Here is a 21,150-nt window from a genome sequence, read left to right on the forward strand (position 1 = left end):
GCTTAGCTCAGGAACAGATTACTGTGTGTGTATGTTAAAGCCATTTATTTATTTATTTATCTGTTATCATTACATATTTACGCTTACGCTTCAGCCTGTAATATCCCACTGCTGGGCATAGGCCTCTTTCCCTATGTAGGAGAAGTCACACACACTTTTCACGCTTCAGCCTGTAATATCTCAATGCGGGTTGGGGGATATTAATTCTAATTATTTTTTTTTTAAATGTCAAACAAGCTAACAGTCAAATTCATTTAGTAATCTACAGGGAATCTATTCAAATAAATAAAATTGGAGTGTCTGTTTGTAATATTAAAATAACCGCTTTTTACTAAATGCATATGGATGTATGCACGGTACATATACCAAAATAACATATTTTACAGTTTTTGTCTGTCTGTTTGTCTGTTTGTTCCGGCTAATCTCTTAAACGGCTGGACCGATTTTGACGGGACTTTCAATTGCAGATAGCTGATTTAATAAGAAGTAACTTAGGCTACTTTTATTTTAGAAATTTATTTGTTTTATAACTTTGCGAACTGAACAATAACCTTTTTAATATCTAAGATTTTTATTTTTGTGTTACCCACATTAGGAATTCTAAACATTTTTGAATATCATATCAAAAATTGACCGCTCCAGCGGGGTTCGAACCCGCGTCTCCGACTTGCCGTGTCGGCGCTCTAGCCAATTAAGCTATGGAACGATGCACCCGCTCGAGCGAAATTTTCGATATGATAATTTTTAATTTTCGGTTTAAGCGAACCGTGGCGCCGTTTTTGATATGATATTCAAAAATGTTTAGAATTCCTAATGTGGGTAACACAAAAATAAAAATCTTAGATATTAAAAATAGCACGGTGTCGTCTCCTGTCAAAGATTTTCATTGTAATATGAAACTTTGAATAGTTACGGGTTTCTGTAAAGAGCTCACTATAGACGGCGCCACGGTTCGCTTAAACCGAAAATTAAAAATTATCATATCGAAAATTTCGCTCGAGCGGGTGCATCGTTCCATAGCTTAATTGGCTAGAGCGCCGACACGGCAAGTCGGAGACGCGGGTTCGAACCCCGCTGGAGCGGTCAATTTTTGATATGATATTCAAAAATGTTTAGAATAACCTTTTTGTTAAATTCCACGCGGACGAAGTCGGGGGCATAGCTAGTACTAAATTAAAAAAATATAAGTTATAAACAAAAAAAAACAGATTTATAATCTGTCACATACCTACCTACGTTATTTAAAATATAGTGACGTAGTTATATAACTTACACTGAAAGAGCCACGTACGTATTAAGCTTCTTTTTTTTTAAACAGTTTAAGTTTGTTATTAAAGATTTCAAAGTTGTGATCAAAATTTTAACATGTATCTACGATTTTATTTTTGTGTTACCCACACATTAGGAATTCTAAACATTTTTGAATATCATATCAAAAATTGACCGCTCCAGCGTGATTCGAACCCGCGTCTCCGACTGACCGTGTCGGCGCTCTAGCCAATTAAGCTATGGAACGATGTACCCGCTAGAGCGAAATTCTTGATATGATGATTTTTATTTTCGGTTTAAGCGAACCGTGGCGCCGTCTATAGTGAGTTCTTTACAGAGACCCGTAACTATTCAAAGTTTCATATTACAATGAAAATCTTTGACAGGAGACGACACCATGCTATTTTTAATATGTACCTACAATTTTTTTTTTGTGTTACCCACACATTAGGAATTCTAAACATTTTTGAATATCATATCAAAAATTGACCGCTCCAGCGGGATTCGAACCCGCGTCTCCGACTGACCGTGTCGGCGCTCTAGCCAATTAAGCTATGGAACGATGTACCCGCTAGAGCGAAATTCTTGATATGATGATTTTTATTTTCGGTTTAAGCGAACCGTGGCGCCGTCTATAGTGAGTTCTTTACAGAGACCCGTAACTATTCAAAGTTTCATATTATAATGAAAATCTTTGACAGGAGACGACACCATGCTATTTTTAATATGTACCTACGATTTTATTTTTGTGTTACCCACACATTAGGAATTCTAAACATTTTTGAATATCATATCAAAAATTGACCGCTCGCTTGCGCGCTTAATTGGCTAGACCGCCAGCGACACGGTCAGTCGGAGACGCGGGTTCGAATCCCGCTGGAGCGGTCAATTTTTGATATGATATTCAAAAATGTTCAAAATTTTAACTTCAAGTTCTACAATATCAGGGTAAAATACTGTAACTGACGGCTAAATATTCCAAAATAATCTATGAATGCCAACATCTGTGGAAGGATAAGAAGAATATTCTTGGTATTGTAGGCGTCCATAGGCTACGGTATTCACTTACCGTCACAGTGCAACCTGCGCTTGTTTCCACTAGTTGTTTAAAGAACTTATTATATATACCACAATATAACTCTAGGCAATTTTACATTAAAACTCTAATAATTGTGTTTGCTTGGAAACGAAAAAAAAAACCGACTTCAATTACATCGACAAGTAATACAACGTAGATCGACGAAAAAATAGTCAAGCAACCACGCGTTATCAAAGATTACTCAAAAAGTAGTTATCAGATCTCGATAAAATTTATATGTGATCACATGATAAACATCAGCTTTCGATTAAATTAAAAATTATCAAAATCGGTACACCCAGTAAAAAGTTATTACGGATTTTCGAGAGTTTCCCTCGATTCCTCTGGGATCCCATCATCAGATCCTAGTTTCCTTATCACGGTACCAAACTAGGGATATCCCCTTTCCAACAAAAAAAGAATTATTAAAATCGGTACATCCAGTAGAAAGTTATGCGGTATAATATAACGTAGGTCGACGAAAAAAGCGTCAAGTAAAAACACATTATTAGATATAACTCGAAAAGTAGTTGTTAGATCTCAAATACATTTAAATGGGACCAATTGGCACACACCACCTTTCGATTAAAACAAAACTTGTCGAAATCGGTCTACCCGGTCAAAAGTTCTGATGTAACATACATAAAAAAAAAAAAAAAAAATACAGTCGAATTGAGAACCTCCTCCTTTTTTGGAAGTCGGTTAAAAATGATAAAATATAATATTACGTACCATTTTCATTTTATTGTATAATGTTTACCTTGTATTGTTCTGGGACTACATTTTATTCAAACATTTTCGTGCTCTATCGTATACATAAATATAAATTAATTAAATTGTGTAAATGAATATAGCTCTAAGCCTGATGTTTAGTATTTGCTTTGTCAGTAACAAATGAATTAAAAGTCGTGTAATGTATTATGATTTTTAATACAACCAAAATATAGCACAACAATTTAATGGTTAGAAGTAAATTTTGACAGAACATCACAAGTTCACGTGCGCGTTTGTGTGTTGTGTGTGTGTGTGTGCGTGTGCGTGTGCGTGTAGTAAGGCTTTATATAATTATGATATTAAAAATTGTTGACAATATTGCGTCTCGTCCAGTATTACAAAATTAAGGAGGATTTAACATGTATTTTTTACTCTTTTTCTATCGGACAATTCTGCTAGTTGTCATTAATTAAATAAAATTAAAAAAATTAATGCCAGTAAATCTCCTTATATTTTGATTGAACTCGCAACCGTTAGCAACATACAAGAGTTGTGACCAATTTTTTGTTGTGAAAAGTGGAAAAAAAGTTGTGATCAATATGCTAATATCTCTGGCCTATTAATATATAATAAGAGTAGTTATATTCATATTTAATGACATTATTAAAACATGTTTTTTATATTAGGTTTTTTAAATTAAATAACATAAACTCAGATTTAATTAATTTAAAATTGTTAACGTCAGCCAAAAGGACAGATTCCGAGCAAACGAAGAGCAATGTTTCAGAGTGTTTGAAATATTTTCCTAAAACTTTTAGCTGGAAGAAATTATTTTAAAGTAATTTGCACAAAATTTTATAAAACTTAAATCCATTAAGTCAAAAAGGTAATTTTAACGATGCTTTTAATTATTTTTCTATAAAACGTGAGTTTCAACTGAACTGTGATGAAAACTAATTGCTTTCATGGGTATTCAGATCCTGCGGAAAACTTGGGATATAAAGTAGTCTATGTATTAATTCATGTTTTGGACATCACGTTATAAACGATTGAGCTGTTTCACTGCTATGTAATAGCAAACATTCAGTCAAAACTAATATAAATTATTTTAGGTCAACTGTTTTTGAAGTGAAACATCCTTAGGCGCATAGGGGTAATTTTTTTACTGATGGAACGACAACGTTTTGATGAAACGGCAACGTTTTTGTCAGACTTAAAAATTAGTTTGCCAAAGAAGTTTCACTTCTGACATGTGTACTTTATACGCACGCACTTTTTTTTGTTCTCAATAACCATAAAATACTTAGTATTGTAGTAGGTACAATCACACAGAAAGTAATAGATATGCTTTTATCAGAACGCCTTAGAAAAAATAAATGCAACCACTAGCTACTGTTTTTTATAACTATTTACAAAGGCGCTAACACTCTATGTTGATTTATAATTCCGTTAAAAGTAAATATTACTCATCTATACATTTATACTACTTTACCTTATTGTTTTTGAGGTTATTAATTTTCGACATATTTCTTTTATGTATAGAATTTACAAAAATCTCTTTATACTCTCTTTAAAGTTTTTATATAAATTTGTAACGTTCGTTGACGTTTGTAATTAGCCCTCGTGCCCTTTTTACGTTAATATACTAAACGAAATAAAACGGATGTACTAAGTTAAGAATTTAACCAAAAAAAAACAGTATCCGGAATTCTTTTAATGCTGTTATCTTGCGCCGATCAATCTCCTTTATATAGGTAGGTACGCCTTTTCCATCCTACGTGACATTGATGAAAGCGCCTGTACTATTTATTTCTAATCAAGTATGTAATTACCACTTGTCGATTTATTTAGGAACTAGCTGTGCCACGCGGTTTTACCCGTATTGTTGTGAAGAAAAAATGGAACGAAATAATATAATAGGTTATAAGTCTTCTTTGATAAAATAATAATAATAATTTAAGAAATAAAGTTTTTATACTCACAATAAGCTAACGATATTTGTTTGAACTAATACTGGTATCGAATTTCGTTATACTGAGTTTAATCATGTTATTATTATGTACCTACTTCTTAAATACCGTGTGGCGTGAAAAATAAACAATAAACAGTAAATAAAGTAATTTTAATTGTAAATCTTTTTATTAAGAAACTGAAAATTGTCGTATAATTTTACGTTTGCTTTCAAGTCGATTCATAAAAATAAAAAAAACTTTTTTTTTCAATTGATTTATAGAAAGCGAAATAAATTAATGCTGTTAACTCATTCTCACATATAGATGTCTATCTTTCTGTCTACGATTGCAATGTGTACATCATACAAACACTTTTTCTCACGCGTCTTACCCGAGATAGGATCTTAACCATGAACTAATCTATTTTCTTATCGTAAACCTTCTGTTTTCTTATAATCCCGCGTCGACCCTTTCCTTATCTTATTTAACGAAAACACGCAACTTACGTAACATCACAATTGTATATAAATACTACTGGATTTCATACCAACCAGCTAATGGAGCCATTAGTCCTTTGAAATTGTCAATGATTCATTTTATATATGGTGCCAACAAGAACTTTTATTTATTCTGTTTGTTCCCAGCATCATATGAAAATAATGACCTTTTCCACGAAAATATGTCCTTTATACTTGTACGAAATTATTGTGATAGTTTGAGGTTAGAGACAATAATGTAAATATAATATACGTTTTTGTAAGTATTTCTTAGGGTTTTAGCTTAGAGTTATAAGCTTACAACAGAACTGTGGGCAGAAACAACTTTTAACCGACTTAAAAAAAGGAAGAAATCTTTTAATTCAAATGTGTTTTTTTACCTTGTATATACTGGGTATGCTTGTCGTGGGTCCTTTATTTTGATAGAGATCTTACGAGTACATTTTGAGTTATCTTTAATTATGATGTATAATTCCGTTGTATTACTTGTCAATTAAAATTAAAGTTGGTTCTTTTTTTGTTTGCGAGCAAAATACTAATTTTCTTACTAGTTTGTTCTTTCTACTTGTGTAATAAATTCAGATCCATGCAGATCCACATCACAAACGCGTAAATTTTATTAAAGTTTAAATATACTGGAATCACCTTATTAGCTTTGTCTTCTTTCCTGTTTTGATTCACTAACGCTTTTACCTAAGCTTATAAGCGCTGATGACTTCTATCTTCATTACACTGAAATCTCTCTAGACTCCGGACCTAATTACTTTTGTCAGGAAGTTTGAAAGGGGATTGGACAGTTTTATAAAGATTGTTACCAAAAAGTAGATTTTGACACTATTCCTTGTAAATTACAAATTGATCGATATTTTAATTTTTTAACAGTAGAGTATTTTTACTTTTTTTTTGTATCTTTCTTTTAAATAAATGAATACGTATACTTAAAAGGTTATAATTACCGGGTTTTATAGTGGTTCCTTGTTGTAATTAAAAGTTTGATTCTGATTATATCGTGTGTCGTGCAATTATCTGCTCGGTACCTTTGTTCGAGTCCGGTGATTGTCTATTTAATTACGTTTGCTTATAACTAGCTTCGAATTTGTCTCGATAACTGAAGTTAAAATTAGTATATGACACGTTACAATCAAATTGACGTGGACGACGCGTTAGCGCAGCGGTCACAGCACTGGATTGTGACTGTTATGTTGGCCATTGCGGGTTCGATCCCCGCACACGGCATGCATTTGCATTGGCCATGCACATGTTTGGTGTGGTCTGAGTGTTTGTGCTCTTGTGTTGTGTGTGTTTTCGGACCCCCGAAACAGGATTAAATCCTAGTAAGGGTCGTTGAGTGTAAGGCTTTTATCTAAATTGATGTCAGTGCGAAGTTCGTTGAAATAATATTATTCCTAAAACTTTCATCTCCTTAGCTGTGTTTTATTGGTATTTAACATATTAAGGTTGTTTAGTTTGATTTAAACTTTTCTGTTTAAATTTATAATAATAAATAACGTTACACTAAACGCTCCATTATTTTAATCACCTAATCAATTTCAGCATAGGGCTGTATTTTTCAATATTAACGTAACAAGTTCTTCTGAACTTATTAAACGAATGTTACGGAACCGTTTAGTTAAAACCAACTTTACTTACTATTTGCGAACATCAAAGGTCCTGGTAGAAATTGTAGAAATTGATATATTGTTTAATATGTGTAAGTGAAGTTGTGTGAAAACTGTTAAAAATAATTATTATGGAATTAATTATTTGATTTGATTACCTCAGAACATAGATTGTCTAATCACTGGCATAAAGAATATACAGAAGACAGATGAATTTAACCTTTCTTTTTATTTTTTGTTTTTTGAAAACTATTCACATTATATTTTTGACTCTCTATGATGGCAAGTAAGAATATATCGATATCTCTTTGGTGGAAGAAAATAATAATCGATCATATAGAAAACAATTGTTTTGTCTCAGCTACCTGTTAAACGTCATTTTTGGTCTTAAGTTATTTTAACTTAAAGTATTACCGGATAACTCTTAGGTTATTCGAATGTCAGAACAAAAATTGTTTAGTAAATCAGAACTAGATCGGGTCTTAAATAAAGTGTTTTCTGATACATGATTAAATTCTTACTGATGAAATTCCTAAACGTTACTCGTTATTAGGAACATATTTTGAAAAATATTAGGTGGTTGCCTCATTTTACATTTTATTCTAAAATTCCAAACACATTAGTAAAGAGTTCCCGCCAACCCGCATTGGAGCAGCGTGGCGGATTAAGCTCTGATCCTTTTCCTAATTGGGATAAGAGGCCTATGTTCAGTAGTGGAATATTACAGGCTGAAGCGTAGTAAAGATTTTATCATTAATATGCAAGAAAAAGACCGTCGGTTATGGATGGATGATCTTTCGAAACGGAGGGGGACTAAATCATCCATTTTCTATAAAATAAAAAGTAAGTGTAGCACTTCTTACGGCTCAGTGGTCATTTATGTAGAAGTCTGTTTTGAGAGCGTACATTTATGGTTGTAAAAATTCACTAATAAAAGTATGAAAATCTGTAGTAAAAAATAAATTATACTTAAAAAAAAAAAAAAAAAACTAAAAAAACCACGCTTTTATAGCTAATCGAACTAAAAAGTAGAAAATAATTTTTAATTACAAAGAGTTAATATTACAGTAGTAGAAGGTCGAACAATCAATCATAATTAATTACTTCAAAATAAAATTATAATTTAAGTTATTAAGAGAATAATTCAATTCAGAGAAAAAATACGTGGGGTGCATTTTACTATATTTTCATTACTTTTTACTTTGTTTTTATAACTATCCACACAAGTAGCAAGTAGAATAATTGTTACATTTAATATATCAAGCACGTGCAAAAGTGCATTGATAGGAAATGAATAATGATTAGATAAATTATACATTCATTAACATCATTTTGATGTACACGTGAAGTTGAACTAAAAGCTTTACCACAAATATTTTATTTTTCATTATTGATACACGTTCCTATGGTATTGTGATTAAGTTAATTAAAATCAATAATAAAATCATAAAATGAACATCGAATACATAATCGCTAATATACTAAAATTCGATATTATGCGGATTGAGTACGTGGCCGTTTTAATACCAATAATTAAATTTATGTTAAATTAACCTAAATTAAACAAAATATAAATTAGATAATATACACTAGACCACCCGGCTAACTTCATGCCGCCATATATACTTTCTTTTTGTGTGTACGAGTATGTATTTTTTTTCTTCTATTTTCTTTTATATAGACCGTAACAAAAAAAAAATTGAATTAACCAATTGGAAGAGTGTGTATGATAGTAAATTTTAATATTCTTATTAAAACATTGTTTGTGCATTAGAAAGTACATTTTTCAGGATATCAGATATTTATAGCACAAATATAAAAAAGAGTGAAAAATCTCCGATCGTCGATTTATAATAAAAAGCCTAATTTATTTTCTTGAATCAGTCAATCTTAGGAACTACGTATTCGATTCGATAAATACGTGGCCTGTTTATAGAAGAAAGTTAAAGGCATATGCATATATATATATATATATATATATATATATATATATATATATATATATATATATATATATATATATATAGATAATAGTTGTGAGGTTAGAAGCGAATGAATGGTTCATGCAATCTAACTAAACTTTTATGTTTGCTACGAACCAATTGCAAAAATAAGTTATCTTTGTTTCCGTGCTTTCTTGCCTGCCTGCTATCTAGGTACCTGTTTGCTTGCCCACTTGCCTGCTTCACTCACTTGCTTGCTTTTGTGCTTACTTGCTCACTTGTTCAGTTTGTTAATTCACTTAGAAGTTAAAGGTAGTAGTAAATTATTTTAATGTGATAGTTAACCACCGAAAAAAGTCTTTGAAAATATTGTCCCTACATTAAACAATTATGATAAAACATATCATACGTATTTTATCAAATTTGACAGTATAAAATTCACGACAAGAGTGAGTGCTGTAAAGAAAGTCTAGATTTTACCATATGACGGATAGATTTCTCGACATGTTTACTTCGAAGCCGTCATTTCCAACAAAATATTCAATAAAAATACACTGGCCAAATTCTGGGGTTACCAAGTAGGTACTCGAGAAAAAAGTTAACGCCTTATAACAAGATGTCTGTTTGAAAATATTGACAGAAGCGCCCACTGTCGTTCACAACTGTGGCTCCTTTAATGGCAGCTGAATAAAATTGTTTACTCTTCGGTCTCCAAATTCATCTTTGAATTTCTTAGGCACGAAAAGAAAATTTATAGTACATTTGACTCAATTGAATAACATTTTACTAAAAAAACATGAAAAATATATAATTTTTGTCTCAATTGTTTGCCCTTTTATCTTAATTCTGTCAGCGCTTTGAAAAGTTATAACAAAGTCATCCTTGATGTATAAAATATATTTTTAAAAAGCGATCAAAAGGTGTCCGTGTCTACTTGAACCTTAAGTGTAGCAACACTGGGGTGATTGGAAGTGTAGCGAATCCACATATACATACTTTTTATATGGAAATAATAATGAAACCTCATTTCTTGTTTCAAAAATATTTTTTAATAAATGTCAAGAATTTGTATTTTGAATTCTTCTTTATAATTTATATTTTACATTTTAATAATTCTATTTTATATTTTACTACGTGCACGTGGTTTTGGAATTATATTGTATATTTTGCTTTATGAACATTGTTTTTTATATTATTATTATTCTTTAACAAAGAGTTGGTGGAGATAGCGAAGATCTTATCATTCCTTCAACCGTTAAATAGCTCATTTCCGTTAAAAAAGTTATCCATTATATATATATATATATATATATTCTTAAGATAGTTCCTAATTGGTATTCTAATACTGAACTGAGTTTTTTTTTTACGTTGGTTTTAAGATATAGTCAAAAAGTGTCACTTAAGAATACGAAATTGTGTTTTACAGGATTAATCTAAATTTTACCTTAATTAAATTTAGTTCCTTACTTTCAAATTAGAATCAATACCTAGAACGAAATTTAACTACAGTTGAAGAATAGCTACTTCAATTGTAATTCAATTTTCGAAATGGATTTTATTTATAATTTTCGGTAAAAAATTCCAGAAATATCGTTTACATATTTAAAAACTAGTAAACAAAAATGAAAAAGAAATGAAAATTTGTTAATTTATTGATGTATTGAAAAACTTTTATTATTTAATGTCATAATCTAATAACCGATTCAATAGCGAATAAATCAAGTTGCCTCTACTCTCCTACTTATGCGGAAACATTTTAGATAACATGACATAGATAATGATTGCTTATTGTACAATATATACAATATACATATGCAGATATAAAATATGAGTAACGTTGAAATAATGATCTAGATACTAATCATTGAAATAAACCAAATGTTGTAGGTAATTTAACTTATATTCATATTTTTGTTTAAATAAACACTTCTAACTATTTAAGATTTTAAGTATTATAATTTTTCGGTCTATATTATTTTGTTTTGTTTAAAATATATTGCTGTATTGTAGTATACCATACTATAATATACATATATATAATATAAGGCCGAAGACGGGCAGCAGCGTCTTCGGTGCGACAAAGCCAGTAAGTACTGCGGTCACCAACCCGCCTGCCCAGCGTGGTGACTATGGGCAAAACACACGAGTTCACGTTATTTTTGGCGTCAACTTGTGGAGGCCTATGTCCAGCAGTGGACTGTATAGGCTGTAATGATTGTAGTACCATACTAGCTTGTCTCCTTGTTGTAAATATTCAGAATCGTTATATTATAAGTTGAATTGTTGATTGTTTGGTGTATTTTCGTATTTTAATTATGTGTTTGCTTGTTTGCTTGTTTGTTGTAATGTTATTTGTGTTAGTTTGTTATAAGCCTTGGATTTGTACAATTTTTTTTAAATAAGTCTTCAAGTTTTCTCTCTAGTTATGAGAGTTTTTGTATTGATATTTTTCATTCCAGCTATGCTTATATAATTATTATATTAAATCTTCTTGAAATATTATTTAAAATTGTACTATAAATTAATAAACGCATGTTTATATTTTGATACTACATATTAAACGTAATTTAAAAATTAGACAAATTATAAATTATTTTTGTAATGAGTTTTTTTTGTAGGTGGTTGCAATGTTTACGGATTTGCGTTTAGAACACACAATCGTTGGGTACTAAAAGTTGGGTAAGACATTTTAGTAATCTCTTAGTCTAATAAATATAAATATTAATTTTGTTCTCAACTTAAATCAGTAAATCTAAGATATCAGTACAAAATAATCATCGATAAAAAAAAAAATATAAACGATCACCCGAGAAGGCGTAAAATGTTGAAAGATTATAAAAATTTCATTCTATTAATTTACGCAGACAGTTTATCATTTTCACGAATTTTCGCATGTTTTATAAGCTGAATGTTGTTTATTAGATGTTCCAATGTGTCTTGACAGTTACAAATATCAAAATTAGAATTTTTTTGACAAATCGTATAGATTTAGAGACATGGAAATAAATATTAAATACGAAAAAACTACTTTAACAAATATTTTTTAATATTTTCATTTTTTTTTAATTACGCATTACTAAAATATTTAGAACGTGCTGTGTGGCTACGGCACTAAAGAATTTAGCCACCCCCTTTCTTCCCGTGGGTGTCGTAAGAGGCGACTAAGGGATAACAAGGTTCCACAACTACCTTGGAACTTAAGAAGCCGACCGGTGGCGGGATAACCATCCAACTGCTGGCTTTGAAATACACAGGCCGAAGACGGGCAGCAGCGTCTTCGGTGCAACAAAGCAAGTACTGCGGTCACCAACCCGCCTGCCCAGCGTGGTGACTATGGGCAAAACACATGAGTTCACGTTATTTTTGGCGTAAACTTGTGGAGGCCTATGTCCAGCAGTGGACTGTATAGGCTGTAATGATGATGATGAAAATATTTAGAAGCGTCTGTTTTCCCATAACAACATACTTGGGGTATGGACGGGAGAACGGAGATAAACTTTGTAGAAATGGATTAGTTTCTAAGTAATTAGTGTTATGTAACACGTTCTACGAATATTTACAATGAAGTCTTTGTATAACTTAAGAACCATCGTTATGTCCTTGACATCACCAACTAAAGAAAAATTTTCGGACTTAAATAAATCTTAAAGATGCCTATGCTTCTTCATTACGTTACAGTTGAGACGAACAAGTAAGTCTTCAACAGTTGTTGAAGTAATATAATATATACTATTGTTTTTTCCTTTGGTTGAGTTATTTCATTAACCTATTTCTATTATTGTCTCTCACATTTACTTCTGGATTTCAAGAAACACAGTCAACAGATTTATTTATTGCTTATGTTTCTAGTTATGCGGGAACATGGATCAGCAATTCGTGACGATGTGAACGATGCGTGACTTAATACGTGCTAAAAGTGGACTGTTTCATCTATTTATGGTACTCGATGTCTATTCATGAAAATATGTTCTAACTGTTTGATGTGATGTGGTAAACTGAAATAAACCAGTTAACAGACAAACGTTAAGCGTACCTTTCTGCATATAGCATTTTGCATTTCCGCATATAGCATTAATTTGAACGCAATTTCATAAAGGTAGGTGACCATCACAGGAACAGCATAACATTCTGATTCTGAACTAGACCTACTATACTTTTAAGCCCTTTGACTAGCTAGATACATCGTGTGCCATAAAGTTTTCTTGTTAGAATATAAGTAGGAGCTACTCGTTCAGTCAGCTCAATAAAATCTAGCCACTTAACCCATCATGAAAAAAAATTCATATTTATTTCATTGTTTTCAAGTTGTGAATTATAAATATGTATAATATTTTGTATAAATAAAATTATGTTATTAAAAAAAAAAACATTGTTTATTTAATATTTAGTTTCACTTCTTTTCTTTTATTTCTTTGAGTAACACTTCTGCACACTTTATTGCACACTTTATTGCACACCACTCCGAAAAGATTAACATGAAACAGTTATTTACACATAGAACTAGTAATATACTAAGGCGGTCTCACCGCTTAGTAGCGATCTCTTTCAGGCAAACTTAAGATAGAGGCAAATATGCATTGAAAAGCTAGGTGCAGTAGTGTAATTTTCTGTATTATTTGTTAATGGTGAAAGTGTGTTCTTTACGTACTTTGTTATCTTCGTTCCAGTTACTCCTGTAAATTTTAATGAATTAATAAATAATACCTTATGACTGGAAAATTGCAATAGTAACACTTTTTATCAATTGATTAAATATGCCAAAACAAAAATTTGTCTCCACGCATCATAATATCTCAGTAAAGTAATTGACATCAAGATAGAATTATAAAATAAATTGTTTCATGTAACAGATTAGAAACAACGTCTTTACTAATTAACATTAAGGAAAACTCTTTGAAACGTCGTTTTCGTTGTTTACATGAAACGAGTACCATACTAATTAAAAGTAGAAGTTAATTAAAATAAAATAAAGTTAAATGGATGTTGTATACTGTATTCGAATGTCAAAACAATTCGAATGTCAAGACAACGAAATACTGTTTGGTAAAATAACTTTGATTTATATACAAAAAAAATTAAAAAAAATTCATCACTTAAGCCTATCGTAGTCCACTGCTGCATAGGCCTCCACAAGTTCGCGCCAAAAATGGCTCATGTGTTTTGCCCATAGTCACCACGCTGGGCAGGCGGATTGGTGACCGCATGGCTGACTTTGTCGCACCGAAGACGCTGCTGCCCGTCTTCGGCCTGCGTATTTCAAAGCCAGCAGTTGGATGGTTATCCCGCCATCGGTCGGCTTTTTAAGTTCCGAGGTGGTAGTGGAACTGTGTTATCCCTTAGTCGCCTCTTTCGACGACAGCTTCTCAGTCGACACCCACGGGAAGAGAGGGGGTGGCTATATTCTTTAGTACCGTAGCCACACAGTACAAGCTCACGCACTATAGTCAATGAAATTTATTTTTATATATTTAATTAAAATAGTAAAAACAGTCTGTTTTTAAGATTAAGACTATGTCTAATGTCGTCGTACTAGTTTTATGTGACACATAACTTTTATTCATTTTCATTTTACGAAAATGTTTAAAAATACCATAAAAGCAGGCGGTGAAATTTGTGAGAAAATTTAGAGTTATTGAGGTGTAAATTTTTAACACCTCAACTACTGTGTATGATTATAGTAAATTTTTTTTTCACGTCTGGTCTTGCCATAATTTTATGAGTAACTTCACACGCTATTTCTCAATTTTATTATATGAATTTAAGAGTAAGTAATGATTTTTTGGAAATATTAAAATATTAAAAATGTAAAGCCAATATCATTTAAGTAATTACTTTTAATTGTAATAATTTAATTATAACTAATTTTTTGTTAATCAAATCTTTATATTATATATGATTTAATTAAAAATATTTTTAAAAATAAAAATATAAACACAATATATTATTTTATTAACAAAAATAAATCGAATAGAGCAAGTCTCACTAACGCTTTACTATGTTAGTCAATCTGATTCTGTAAAATATTTTTACAAAATCTACGTATTTTTTAAAATATTATAAAATGTTGACTTTATTTTGAAACTCTTATGAATACTTCATCTCTTTTGCTTAGTGTATTTGTTCCCGAAAATAGTTAAAGAAAATTGTTAGAAACTTTATAAATAAAAATTTGTTTTTATTACCTGATATTTATTATTTTTTGATTTATTTATCGAATGTTATAAGTACATATCAGTAAAAATTTTTGTTGACAAAGTTGAAGACTTGTCTAATCTTTCTTTTGTATTTAGTATTTTTATAATAAAAAATAATTAATTACGAGTAATCCTTGGGTTTAATGGCTTTCAGTTATGCCAGGGAAATAATAAATAATTAAGGTTTAGAATAAACTGAAGCCCATTTGACGCGTAACAACTTAAGAGGAAAGGTCACCGGAGAGACTTTTCAAAAATAGGTAATTGAATAAAATGTTTCTGTCGCGCTGCACGCCGCTACCGCGCACCGCGCCATCTCCGCTCCGTTTTTTCTATGTGTGACTGTCGTGTTGTTAGTGTGCGTGCGCCGGCTATTCAGCTATTAATTGTTGACGATATTTGAGTATTCGCATCTTTCGTTTCTGATTGACTACGAGTACATATAGAGCATAGTGCTATTTTTCTGAATTTGGCTTGTTTTATTGATTTTTTTCTGCATCGTATTGCTGTGACTCGGCTTTACTATTATTGGATTTCGTAAACTACTTATTATTATGTTTTATTATTTTGTCTTGGATACTCTTTGTGACTTGATACATGTCTATATTTTTGTGGGTAATTATCGAAATACTTAGGTACTTTATTTATAAATTAGGTATGTAATTACATGGTTGAGGTGTGTGTAAGAATGGGTAATGAGATACATACATAATTATAGTGTATACATGTAGTACATAGTATAAGTGTAAGTATAGTATATATATGTAATGTAGTACATAAATAGTATAAAACGTTTGTCTTAGTACCTATATAATTTGTAATGTCTCATGTTTGTCGCAGTTATTAATACATAGGTATAGGTTATATGTATTAATTAACATATAATTGCGGCGATATAATGGTTAAAAATAATATTATAATTAAAGAAAAAAAAAAAAACAAAAAAGCCGCCTGCGTGAAGAACAACTATTAGAAAGTCAACTGAAAAGGCTGGAACAAGATAAAAATTCAATAATTACACAAAGATAGCTAAATAAATCACAACAATTTCACACATTATGTACTGTACACATACAAAAATCATGAAGGCGGCTTTTTCAATTATTATTTTATTTATGTTTTTTTAGTTAGGCAAATTACGTAATCGATTCAATTTTTTTAAAGAGTGGTTCATTAACATGACATAACATAACAATACACTTTGTTGTACACCAACAGAAAATAATAATACGTATCAGATTGATTTTTAACCGACTTCCAAAAAAGGAGGAGGTTCTTAATTCGACTGTATTTTTCTTTTTTTTTGTGTATATGTTACTTCAGAACTTTTGACTGGGTGGACCGAGTTCGACTTGTACGCAAAGGAAAAAAAGCCGACTTCAATTACATCGAACAAAGGTAGACGAAAATATAGTCAAGTAAATACGCGTTATTAAAGATTACTCAAAAAGTTGTTATCAAATCTCGGTGAAATTTAAATATGACTACACGATAAACATCAGCTTTCGATTAAATTAAAAATCATCAAAATCGGTACACCCAGTAAAAAGTTATGCGGTATGATACAACGTAGGTCGACGAAAATAGTCAAGTAAAAACGTATTATTTATATAACTCGAAAAAACGATCGATCTCAAATAAACATAAGTGAGACCAAATGACACACACCACCTTTCGATTAAAAAAAAAAATTGTTGAAATCGGTCCACTCAGTCAAAAGTTCTGAAGTAACATACATAAAAAATACAGTTAAATTGAGAGCTTTCTCCTTTTTTGGAAGTCGGTTAAAAATAGAAACCGATTTTATACGTCTATAGAATTCCTAAGTCGACAAGCTTGAACAGTGAAAGATTTAGTATAAAAGAAAGAGGAGTGAGAGGGAAATTCAAGAAGTAAGCTTTCCTCAGAACGAAGACTGCGTTCATTGGAATCACTAAGAAATTTAAATCGTCGTTTTAGATAAGCAGGTACAACAGGGTTAAAAAGAATAGAGTAAAGTAAGTTGACAATATACGTATTCCCGCAGTAGGGAATTGGGTGCCACTCAGGGCGTAACTACTGCCGTATCAGCCGTATCAATGATACGGGGCCCCCTATTTACAGGTAAGATGTGTAAGCAAAAATTAGTAAAATGTTATCCACAATGTCACATAATCTTGTGCTTCCTGAAAAAAAGGATTAAAAAAAATGGCATACATACCTATAGAGTTTTCACTTCAGAAATGACTGAAGTCTGAAAAGCAGTCCCCTTTTATCCGAGTCAAGCGTGCGCCCAATTGTTGATAACATTCTGTATCGTTTATTTCGGGATTCAGTTAATCATTATAAACAATGAATTAATCTTTTTTTATATAAGAATGGGGCACACAAGCAGACGAAGCCATCTGATTTATAACGGCTACCGCCGCCCATGGCCTTTAGAGAAAAGATGTAGACACTAGACGCTTGAAAACCCCCAAATTTTAGCAAGGTCATTCCACACTTTGAATGTACGCGAAAAGAATGCGCACGAAGCTCGCACATTGGTTGCAAACCACTGGTGGATACAATTAGCACCACTAGACTTCTTGACATCGAAAGAATGCAGACAAGCGACACTGCTCATAGTGCACATTACGTATCGCGTGCTCGCACCGTGGAATGCTCGATGGTGCTTTTCCCTCATCGTCAAGAGTTGAATTCGACGCAAAAAGAGTGCAAAGAATTATCGCTTACTTTTTCGCACAATGTGCCAGAGAGCCTTCAGGTTCGCGCAATGATGGATGGATTCCATTTGGAAAGCCCAATAGTCTCTCGCCAATTCTGCTGTGTTTGAACTTTGCCCTAGCGATTTACTACCTGTAAGACCTGGAGGCAGCGTTGAATCTCTTCTTCAGGTTATGCGCCTGTGAATCCCCCATATAGATGCGGAAGATTCATAGGAATTCACTAATAGTATTGGCCTCACAGGCTGAAGCGAACGATCCCCCGCATCTATTGCTGCAGGTCAAGGCTAATAACTCTCCAGCTTGGAACTACAAGCTCTTTAAATTAGCTTAAAATCCAAAATTCAAAACATTCATTCCATTAAAGAACTCATGGAATTATTACTGATAAAATTCAAAAGCCTTGCATCCAGTTTTCCGGAGGTATTAACTTGATGTTTTTCAAAACTAAAACTGATAAAAAATTACCTAAGGATTTCGATGGAACAGGAACAGCTACAGCAGACTACACTCACTATTGTCTATTCTAGGAGGAAGTAATAACTTATAATCAATAAATATTTGTTTTAATTCAATGCAAGCATTTTTTTGTGAGAAATCTTTACCCATCATTTGCCTGCCCCCCCCCCCCACTAATTTTGATACAGGGCCCCAAGGTTCCCGGGGTTCCAAGGAATGCTACGCCAGTGCCACTTGAGTTTTTTACGCAATTCAGAAATATGATTCTATTTGCGAAGTCCAAATACGAATCGCATAGGTACATAGATTCGACCAAATTTAATAATCTGCTCCTCAGTAATGTCAAGAAAACAACTAAGCAATTTTGTACCGATGAAAAAAAAAACAGAGGAGGTTCTAAAATCGCTACGTACCTATATTTATTTATATTTGACCATGCATAACTTTTTACAGAGTATTCCGAAATTGATAAAAAAATATATTGGAAAGAGTAAACCCCGAAGTTGTTTTTCGCCTAGGAGGCGAGGAAGAAGCGCGGCTCGCAGCTTGCTTGGCATAGGCATGGGAAAGAGCAGAGTCCTAATTTTTTAAACTTTCTTACTGTATTTTTTATTAGTATTACGGTAATAATAATCATAATATACTTTTTTGAAATCCTTGTATTGAGCCCTTTAAATTGATACCAAAAACAAACAACACAGTTATTTACCATAATTATCATTGTTATTTGTTAGCGAAACCCTTCGTTAGCCCAGGTTTGCAGTTTTACAATAAAAACCGTATATACAAATACGGTTTTATTGTAGTTATGAAATGAGAAATTATTTAATTTTGTTAATACGAATTTTAGAAAATATCGACTAAAAATTACATCACTAGTGTATCGACTATGAGGCATCACTTCGCTGGCGTATATACGTATTGCTTTGACCCTTCCCTCCCCCAGACCTATCCCCCAAAAAGCAAGAAAGGGACAACTGCAGCTCAGACCGTTTTAGGTATATAATTTTTGATCAAAACAGTGTTTCGTAGTCGACTGTTTTCTCCTCAAAACATGGCAATTTTTTTTTCAATTTTTTTTAGAAAATAAAAGAAGACTTCAGCTATGCCCTTATGTTTTCATTTTTTTGAAAATATGCATATATTTTTTTTAATGAGTGTCTGAAATTGTACAAAAAATTATGCAATATTTCGAGTTTTTGAAGTCTCCTAATTCCTATGATAATAAGAATATGAAAAAAATCAAAACATAGGGGCATGGTCATGGCAGCAAAGAGTTCTATGTCACAAAAATATTTGATCTAGTGTCATTATCCAGGGAGAAAACAGTCGACTACGTTTGTATGGAGAAAGAGCCGGTACCCTTTCCTCTTAAGTTGATGAAACCGTCTATTTTGACTTTTTTTTAACCAAAAGCGTTACAATTCATATAATATATAAAATTCTCGTGTCGCGGTGTTTGTAGTTAAACTCCTCCGAAACGGCTTGACCGATTCTCATGAAATTTTGTGTGCATATCGAGTAGGTCTGAGAATCGAATAACATCTAGGGGGGATTGAGAAGGTTAATAAAATATATAGCAAAACAACGTTTGCGGGGTCAGCTAGTATATATATAAAATTTAACATTATATTAACAATAATAAGGCCAATACTAGGTTTTCCTATCTATAAATCTTAGTACTTTTACAAAAGAGCAGTATTGAGAACCGATAAATAAAATATAAAATAAATAAATAAATAAACGTATACAAATAGCCATTGTAACATAAATTTTATATATAATTACAAACAGAAATTCCAATTTTATTCATTTGTATAGCTAATAAAACTTTGTAGTAGTTATATACCAAACACAACAACATACACATCATCATTACAGCCTATACAGTCCACTGCTGGACATAGGCCTCCACAAGTTTACGCCAAAAATAGCGTGAACTCATGTGTTTTGCCCATAGTCACCACGCTGGGCAGGCGGGTTGGTGGATCGAACGCCTTCTCGAAATCCGTGTAGATAACATCCACTTGACCACCCTTCTCCATATTAGATAGCAAACATTCTGAAAAACATGTAAGTAAGATTGGTAATCGTCGCACGTCTTTTAAGAAATCCATGCTGGTTATTAGGTATGCCTTTAACTATGACGGGATATATTATAGCATCATATACACATTTTCCGAATATTTTACCTATTGTATTTAGTATGGATATACCTCTGTAATTTTTGATTTCTACTTTAGAGCCTTTTTTGTGAACAGGAACTATATGTGCTTTTTTCCAAACACTGGGAAATATGCATTCTTTTAGAGATTTATTAAATATAAAAGTAATCGGGGCTGATAGCTGTTTAGCACATTTGCGCCAAAACAGTTGAGGTATTTCATCGCTGCCAGCTCCTTTGTTAATATCTAATTGTAAAAGACTTTTCTACTGTGTCTTTATCAATGTGAAGCCTCGATATCGAGTCCGACGCACGCGTATGTTCTTCATTGTTTAAACCAAAATTTGTGACTGAACCAGTGCCAAAAACATCCTGTAAGAATACACTGAAAGCCTCACAAATAGATTGTACATCCACATATTTTCTGCTATTGTAAGTCATTATTTTGGATAATCATCATTACAGCCTATCCATCCACTGCTGGACATAGGCCTCCACAAGTTCACGCCAAAAATAACGTGAACTCATGTGTTTTGCCCATAGTCACCACGCTGGG

At 32.0% G+C, this 21,150-nt stretch overlaps 1 long non-coding RNA gene across 1 annotated transcript; it reads right to left on the bottom strand.

Annotated features, from left to right (window-relative positions):
* Nucleotides 1-6,678: 6,678 nt before the first annotated feature.
* LOC123660770 lies at nucleotides 6,679-19,913 on the bottom strand. The gene is made up of 3 exons (XR_006744244.1): nucleotides 19,902-19,913; nucleotides 12,475-12,482; nucleotides 6,679-6,797 (listed from the first exon to the last, which is right to left on the bottom strand). It is a non-coding gene; the product is annotated as an uncharacterized LOC123660770 (long non-coding RNA).
* Between the last annotated feature and the right edge of the window lie 1,237 nt (nucleotides 19,914-21,150).

Source organism: Melitaea cinxia, chromosome 16 (assembly GCF_905220565.1).
Source record: "Melitaea cinxia chromosome 16, ilMelCinx1.1, whole genome shotgun sequence".
NCBI lineage: Eukaryota > Metazoa > Arthropoda > Insecta > Lepidoptera > Nymphalidae > Melitaea > Melitaea cinxia.